The sequence below is a fragment of the Amphiprion ocellaris genome, unplaced genomic scaffold (assembly GCF_022539595.1).
Source record: "Amphiprion ocellaris isolate individual 3 ecotype Okinawa unplaced genomic scaffold, ASM2253959v1 Aocel_unscaffolded316, whole genome shotgun sequence".
Lineage (NCBI taxonomy): Eukaryota > Metazoa > Chordata > Actinopteri > Pomacentridae > Amphiprion > Amphiprion ocellaris.
Window position 1 is genome coordinate 12,693 of NW_026559496.1, and position 8,758 is coordinate 21,450.

At 38.4% G+C, this 8,758-nt stretch overlaps 1 long non-coding RNA gene across 2 annotated transcripts; it reads left to right on the top strand.

Annotated features, from left to right (window-relative positions):
* Positions 1-1,200: 1,200 nt before the first annotated feature.
* Positions 1,201-5,934, top strand: LOC129348515 (uncharacterized). 2 transcript variants are annotated; one of them, XR_008601080.1, is made up of 4 exons: positions 1,201-2,161; positions 3,826-3,926; positions 5,534-5,655; positions 5,719-5,934. It is a non-coding gene; the product is annotated as an uncharacterized LOC129348515 (long non-coding RNA). The 2 variants fall into 2 exon arrangements; XR_008601079.1 differs by lacking the exons at positions 1,201-2,161; positions 3,826-3,926 and having other exon boundaries at positions 3,933-5,655.
* The last annotated feature ends 2,824 nt before the right edge of the window (positions 5,935-8,758 follow it).

An 8,758-nucleotide genomic window follows, 5' to 3' on the forward strand; every position in this document is an offset into this window, starting at 1 on the left:
GCTTGATTCATATTTAGTGCTTTTAGGCATTTCAGGTTGCAGGGGTTTTCGTGCACAGAGGAATCTTTCATTTGGTTGAGCATAACTGACATTATTGTTTGTCAAATAAACAGGAAAATGCATTGATTTGTGTCAAATAATGTAACAGACTGACTGCCTTGATGTGCAAGGACCAATAGAAAGGCATTTTCTGAACACACACACACACACACACACACACACACACACACACACACACACACACACACACACACACTCAAAATCTTTAAAAAATCCCAGTGGACCTTAACCCCCTTTGCCACACTCCTTAGAATAAAACTCCCTATCATAGACCTCATAATTTTGTGATCAGTTTAATTTGAGTACTGTTTTCCTCTGATACAGTTTCATCATTTCATATAGTTGATCAATTTTCTTCTTGTAGAATTTATTTTTTCTTCATTTCTACATTTCACATCCATAGTGTTTTTGTAGTTTTTAGTGTGTCTCTCTCGTCACTGATTAAATCCTTAAAGCTTTCTCTGTGTATCAATGTTACATATTTAGAGTTTTATCCATGAATAGAATCACTTCTTGCCTCAAAATGGCTTCGATGTATTTCTGCAGTGTTGTGTTTGTGCAAATCTATTTGTCTGCATTTTTGCGTTTCATACCTGCCACACAGATTTTAAACATAAGATCGTGTAAAATGTGTTCTGATGTGGTCCGTGTGCGGATCTGGTAATTGGATTTTCCGTTCTGAAGCGGGTATTGAAAAACAAAAAACGAGTGGTTATTTGATTTTCGTTTTATAATACAAAAATTAAAATTGAAATACAAGGCATTTTTCCTTTTTATGATCAAAAAGCGATATACGAAACTGTAAAAATGCTTTGATTTTCATTTTATGTTTAGAATAACAAAAAAATAAAATCAGTAAGAGACAGAAACGAAAAAAGTTCCGTTTTTTTCATTTTCTGAGACCGGAAGTGGTCATCAGCAAGTGTGGAGCCAAACGACAACAAGATTCTCAGAGGGCGGAGCTAGAGAGCAGTGATTGGTCAGACCATAGATAATATAGAAGACAGCGCGCTAACGTATCTAGTATTCTATGTATCAATGGTCGGCACGTCTGGTAGCATTTCTGGCTGCTGTTGACCTTGTTTTTGGAGTAAAACACGGTAAGAAGAGAAATACTTCTAACCAGTAGCGTTGTTTTGTTGTACGTTAAGTCAGCGACTTGTGAAGAGTCGTGTTTTGTCGTGTTTGAGCAGTTGGTCCGGACGCGTTAGCTAGCTAAGCGGCTAAGTTAGCTAGCGGGCTAATTAGCACAGGTGGCTAACTTACCGCTGAACACCTGTGTTAGTTGCTGCTGCAGCAGTCCTCATTATTAGAATGACCTTCTCAACCTGTATTTCTCTGCTGTGTATTTTAGCTTTTAAAAAAGTTATTTTACTTTAAGGTTAACTGAAACCCGTTCAGCTGCACTGAAGTTTAACATTCAGCTGGTTTGAATTAAACCAAGCTTAACTTAACATTGTGCAACATTACCTCTCTGAATTTCCATAATTTCATTAAATTCCTTCTCTCTTCCACTGCTCAAGTTCAATCCAGTATATAAAATGGCATTAATAGTGAATAAACTAACAACCAGCCATTGTATTTATTTATTACTGCATGTATTTGTAGTAAAACATGAGTTGAAACATCCTACTTTTGGATCTAGAACTGCACAAGCCGTTCATTTTCAGTCACCTGACGAGTTAAACTCCCCTTTTTATGTGAGGTTGAAGCAGAAACTCTGAGTTAACAAAGAAAGTTCTTTATAATTTGCGATACCTGTTATCTCTGACTGAGGCTTTAGTTTTTGTTGAGCCGATTTACACGTAGAAACTTAGTTCAGGAAAATTTCTCAGTAGCTCAGAGGACAGGCTGCTTTTTACACAACCTTGTAAGAGAATGTCTGTCAATGCTTTCAGCAGAATTTAGAAACACAACACTTCCTAAACAGATATTTTGAGGCTGTGAGGTTGAACGTTTGAGAGTATATCAGTGTGTTTGTTTGTGGTCTTTCTGTTTCTAGGTGGAAGCTGAATTAGTGAGGATGACTCCTGCTCCTGTCATCTCTAAGCTCCTCACATCTTTACCTGCACATGAGGAAAATCACTCCTGTAGAATGCAGGTATGTTTGTCATTATTATAAAAAGGTGTTGCCTGGTGACCTGTCAGAAACCCATTATACAGAGTCAGCCAAAAATAATGTTTACACACATCAGGAAAAGAAAAACTTGCATAAATATTTCAATACCAAATTTATTCAGACATCACGAGATTAATAAAAGTTATCTTTGGCCTCTACAATTACAAGAGGTGCTCAAAGTGGTGGCCACTGGCTTCCAGACATTTCTGTTGTGTTATTTTGGCTGACTCTGAACTTAATGAGAACAAAACTGTCATTTATTTGTTGCTTTGAAAGCTTCTTTAGTGAAAACCAGCTGGTGTTCTGCTTTAAAACAAACTGCTGTTGAGGTCTGTGTTTTTAGGTTTAACCCCACAGTTTCTGAATGAACTGAAAGTTAGTTTTTTTCCTGATCAATGTGGACGTTATAATTGATGGTAACATTTACTGATCATATAATCAGCATGACTATATAACAGTATAACATTCTGACCACCTGACTAATACTGTGTTGGTCCCTTTATGCTGCTAAAACTCCTCTGACCCAGTGGTTCTTCAGAACCTCTGGGGATGTCCTGTGGATTCTGTGGATCCTGTGGGTTGCAGGGTGGGTCCTACCTAGACCAGGCTGATCCTGGACCATCCCACAGATGCTCAATCAGATGTGGATGTGGGGAGTGTGGAACCCAGGTGAACAGCTTAGCTCTGTCGTGTTCCTCGGACCACTCCTGAGCAGTTTTAATTTGTCCTGCTGAGGGTGGCAGCTGGCATCAAGGACTGCTGTTGCCATGGAGACTAGGGGGTTGTTTGTCCTGCAGTGTTTAGCTGGTGGTACATGTCAAACATCCACATGAACATCAAGGTTTCCCAGCAGAACGTTGCATTAGAACAAGATGATGGATGTTGTTGTCTTCAGCTGTCAGTGGTCAGAATGTTGTGGCTGATCAGTGGATCTGTCTGCCTTTACTCTGACATCCAGAGTTATACAAAAGTGTAGTATGTGTGCAGTGCAGAAGAGATTTACTTTATTGTGTGCAGTTTTTTTTTTTTTTAAAGGGAGAGCATTTTTTTTATCCATCTGAAGAAGACCTAATCTTTCCCTTCAAAGGATAGTTAATTGTTACTACGGCTTCCATAGTGGTCCCATCAGAGAAAATCATATCCATATACAGATTTTTATTAATTCCAGGGCTGGTTCAGTAAAGATTATAATAATAACTACATCAGATAATTCTTGGTCGCAGTTGGAATTTTGCAGACTGAGAGATGGTTGAGAAGGTTTGCAGTTCTTGTTTTAGCAAAATATGTTATAATAGAAGATCTTTATTGTCATTGTACTTGAAATTATCTGCAAACCAGCAAAGTGCAACAGTCTGAGGTATCTAAAAATAAATAAGTAAAGAAAAATGCTTCTAAAGCCAATAATAAACAGAATATTGTGAAGGAATATTCTAAAAAGGAAAGAAAAGCTTCATTCTCCTCTCAGGATAAACTGTCATTAAAATTGACTTTAAATTTAGCTTCAACACGAGATAAAAACATTTACTTTCATTACTGATATTGTCAAGTTTTAATAAAGTTCACGCTACTTTTATAGAATGATGAAAGTGAATAAATAGTATTTCTGTGATCTGTGTTTGATTTCTGTCTTTTCTCCTGTCATCCAGCTGTTCAGAGGGAGATGATGCCACATCTGGTCCAGCTGATGGAAGGTCTTGAAGTTCTCTGACTGGCCTCGACTGAAGATGGTCGTCTCACTGGATTTAAGGTTCAGATGCTCAGTAACAAACTCCACTAATGTGCCAACAGGGAAGCTTTAGGTTTATTAAATGTTGCTATGAAGGTATCACTGTTTTTCTTTGTGAATGCAATGTGCTCCAACTGAAACTTGAATTAGAACTTAGAAGTAAATCCTTCCATCTGAAAGGATTTAGTTGCATTAATAACCTCATAACATTCTAATTTTTATTCCAGTCTTGGTTGGAAATAGAATCTCTGTATTGATTCAGGTAAAAACTGAACTTCACAGCATGTTGAAGCAAAACAACCAGATGAAAACTGTGATGGTGTTGGATTGTCAGACCGTAATGTTGCAGCTCAAAGCAGCTTTTCTATCTCAGTTCATTCTGACATTCAGCTATGAATCAACACAGCAGATGGTGATCCATGCTGTGGAAGTCTCACATCTCCTGATTTAATGGAGCTGCTTTGCACTTTTACACTGTTTATTCACCAACACTTTATTTAATAAAAGTCCCATCTAGTTTTCATGAGGAATGTGATGTTTTAATTTCTCTGTGAATAACTGCAGTCTAATGCAACAGCTGGAGTTGTAACATCTGTCCTGATATTGATCATGAAGTATTGATCAGAATACTTATGGTCAGCAGTCATCCCTGAAGTTTTACATTGAAATCTTTACTTGTGTTGTGAACTTTGGTAAGAAGCAGCAACGTTAGCGTTGCCATGGATACATGAGTGTTAAATTCTGTCCATGTTTCCATTTTGGGAAATGCAGTCCAGTTCCAGAATGTGGAGGAATTTAGTCTCACAATCACAGACAACAAATATTATCTGAAAGTCGGGTTATTGTTGTTTATCAGCACAATACAAAAAGATTAATGTTAGAAATATTCCAGTTAAGACTCTAGAATATCATGATTTATGTAAATTTACCTCAATAATACGAATGTTCAAGTTAAGATTGTACAGTGATATTTATTATGTAAGTTTAGCTGATTAAAGTTTATGACTCTGCACTAAAATATTATTTAAATTGACATCATTATTATAATATTTAGGGTCAGACCCTACAGTATTGAGATTAAGAAATCAAATATTCTATAAAATGTAAATACACTGAACTCATTTGGATATATTTAAATGAGACTCTACAATATTATTTGACACAAATCTATCTAAATCAAAATTTTAATAATTTTCACGCCAAACATTTACTGGACTGATTTAAATATTAAAATCACTCCTTTCTAATCCTCTGCTGTACGTTCAAACCTGAGGCTTTAAATAGAAACACACAAGTATCTGATTGAAGGAACTTCTGCAGAGTCCTGGTTCCAGAACATGATGATAGAATTATAGTCAAACTTTAACAAAAGTTGCCTGAGAGTTTACAGGTTTTTATGTTAGATTTCTTCAGTAATTTAATGAGAGTTATCAGCAAAAATCAAGTGTTCATTTGATGAACTTCATTTCCTAAAACATCCAGAATTGGAGCTCATATCTTTGGCAGCTGTAAAGTTTCTGCTCCTTCAAAGTTCACAACACAATGAATGAATTCCTAAAACACTCTCAATGCTGGAGAGCGTTTGTGATGCTGAAGCAGTGACCAGTTTTTCTGTTTCTTCTCTGGAGATGCACAATGAGGGACGTCTGCAGAGACTGAGAAAGAGTCTCACCACATCCTTACATGAGGAAAAAGACTATTGAAGACTACAATGAGAAAAACTATCAGACAGCAGACGGCTGCATTCAAGGTGAGCTCTGAACATCTAATCTGGAAAAGGAATTCAATAACGGCAGCATGAGCTTCATTTCAGTCTGTAGCTGCTGAATTCATGGATGAATCATCTGGCACTAGAGAAGAAGACCATCAAACATCCACGTCAGCTGATGGAGGTCCAAGAGTCTCACCCAACAAACAACCTACAGAGTGAAGACCTCGAATCTGATTGGACGGCCTCCTATTCAGCCACGTGTGAACAAATGCCTCTAAGCTGATTTGTTTTCTAAAATAAATCTAGTTTGAGTCCTAATCTATGCCTGTGTGTTTGCTTCTTTACACCCCTGTTAACAGTTTAGGCTGTTAGATTGTTCCAGATAAGACGAGTACAAGATACTTCAGAGCCGTTCTACCACGAGCCTGACAGGAAGAACTCCAACAGCTACTGGATGTTCCTGTGGTCCCCTCAAGGCTACAGGAGGAGCCCTATGAGGACGAGCTGGTCCACCTGATGGTGGCCAGTCGCTGCGGTTCAAAGCCAACACCGACTACGTGGACTTCTACTGGACCACACGGAGGCCTTCAAACCGGACCAACAAGTTCACCGACTCCCCGACTCGTGGGTCTGAGGACGCCGCCGAGCCTCGGCCCAGCCGGCCTCCTGTCTGTGGGTGTTTGAATGCTGAGAGGTTTGTGGATGCATGTGAACGATCTGTGTTGAAACAGCAGCTTTGGACTCACGAACGCTGGGAAAAACCAAGAGCTCCTTTATTTGTGACTTCCATTAAAAAACTGATGAAAATAAGTTTGCCAGGGTTCTGACCGATAACAGATTATTAAATAATGAAAATAATCCTTTAAATGTTCCTTTAAACAATCCTTTTAGGTCTACATTTCCTTTACACTGACTTCTTGGTATATGTACAAGTATTTTGGGTGGAATATACCATTAAGCCCGATGTTCAAGGGTTCTTCTGGGAATATGCCATTAAACCAACCTTTTAGGTAAATGTTCCAGGATGTTGGGTAGAATATACCATCAGATCAACCTTTTAGGTCTACATTGGAAGATTTTAGAATAGAATATTACTCCAAACCATCATTTAGGTCTACATTTAAGGTGGAATATTCCTTTATACCAAGATTTTTTGGTCTACATTGAAGGATTTTAGGTGGAACATTCCTTTGAACGAACTTTTTAAGTTTATGTTCAAGGATGTTGGGTGGAATATACCATCAGACCAACCTCCAAGGTCTACAGTAGTGAATTTTAGGTGGAATATACCATTAAACTCACCTTTTAGGTCTACATTGGAGGATTTTAGGTGGAATTTTCTTCCAAACCCTCTTTTAGTCTACATTTAAGGATGTTTAGGATGGTATATTCTTCCGAACCAACTTCTCAGGTCTACATTTCAGGTGGAATATTCCTTTTAACCAGCCCCTCAGGTGTCTTTGAGGATTTTGGATGGAATACTCGGTTAAACCAACATTTTAGGTGCATGTCCAAGGATTTTTGGTGGAATGTTCCTTTAAGGTCGATGTTTGAGGACCTTGTAGGTGGAATACTTCCTGAAATCAACCTTTTATGTCAGCATTCAAAGATTTAAGGTGGAATATTCCTTTAAACCAACCTAAATTTCATGTTTTGATCATTATCAAGTGAGAAACCTCAATCCAGACTCCTCATAATGACGTTTGAGATTTATGCTGCTGTTATTTGTTTAGCCCAGACTAAATGACAGAAATCCACAACTGTAATTTTATTTCAGGACTCGGTTATTAAATGTCAAAACAATCCATGTGACTCTAAAAACTCAACAGCTGTACAAACTCTAAGATTAAACTCTCCACAAGGATCCAAAATAAGTTGGACTTCTACATGAGAGCTTTAATTATTCTTCATCCACTTCCTGAAAAGTTTGGTCAATAAAAAAGACAAAAACTAATATTTTCAGCTGAACTAAAGACAGACTGTGATTTTTCTGCTCACGTGTTGTGTTGTTGTAAACTTCCTCTTTCAAATAAATAGCCGCCTAACCCCCTGGAAACCAGCGTTTGTCCTGTTTTTGTGTTGCTCCTCGGCGACTCTAGACAGCCAGGTTGTAATGTTTTTTGAGCAACACACCATACTATGACGTTTTTACAATGATGGTACTACTATGGAACCAGTTTGACATGTTCAGGTGTTCTTTGTGTGAAAACTCAGAGATTTCAGGTATCAGAAGGTAGTTTTCAACTTTCTTTGTTAACTTTCTGCTTCAACTTTAAATTAAATTTCCTTCACTAACCCAGCCCTCTGGACTTCCAGTAAGCTGTGTTCCTATTGGCTGTCCAGGTGGCTGCTTGGTGTTATCAGGAACACCTGAGCAGCTCAGTGTCTTCCTGCTTTATTTAGCTGCAGCAAACATTTCCTCTGTTTCTCTTCACCAGTGAACAGGGTTTGGCTTCGTTGCTTTAGTTTGTTCTTTAGGCGTTGACTTGCAGCTTCCAGCAGTAAAATCGTCTTTAATGTGTTTCTTGGTGTGTTTTAGGGCTTTGTACTGGATAGTTGTCTTGATAAATGTGGTTCTTTAGCCACAGTCAGCACATGGTGCTAATGTGTGCAGTGATTAGTGGATTTGGTACAGCTGAGTTGTGTCTTTATCTTGGCTGTAGTGAGTCTTTAGAGGTTTTTGGTCAGACACATTCTGTATTCTTGTTTGTGAACCAGCGTTGGTTGTCCAGAAGGTAAGAGTTCCTGTACTGATTCTCTGTTCTCAGAGGTTCTCTGGTAGGCAGCAGGAGACTTTAGCGTTTGGGTTGTGCTAGTTTGGTTTTTGTATGGTTTCATTTGGACGACTATCTTGAGGCCCCTCCATGTGGTTTAGTGAGGTTTTCTGCAACAGTTCTACAAAGCAACCTGCAGCAGAAGAGACTTTGAGAGTTTTTAGGAAGTTCTGGAGAGCAGACTTTAGAGCAGCAGAAACATTTGTCAGCAGTTTGAGCAGGAGAAGGTGAGCTTCAGAGTAGAAATGAGACAGAAACCTTCTTGACCTGTGTGGTGAGGTCCTGTACCAAGAGTTTGAGCAGGTTGTGAAGAGTCTGTAGTTCTTTGGTCTGAAAGCACAAGAAGAGTTGACTCATTAAAGGAGAAA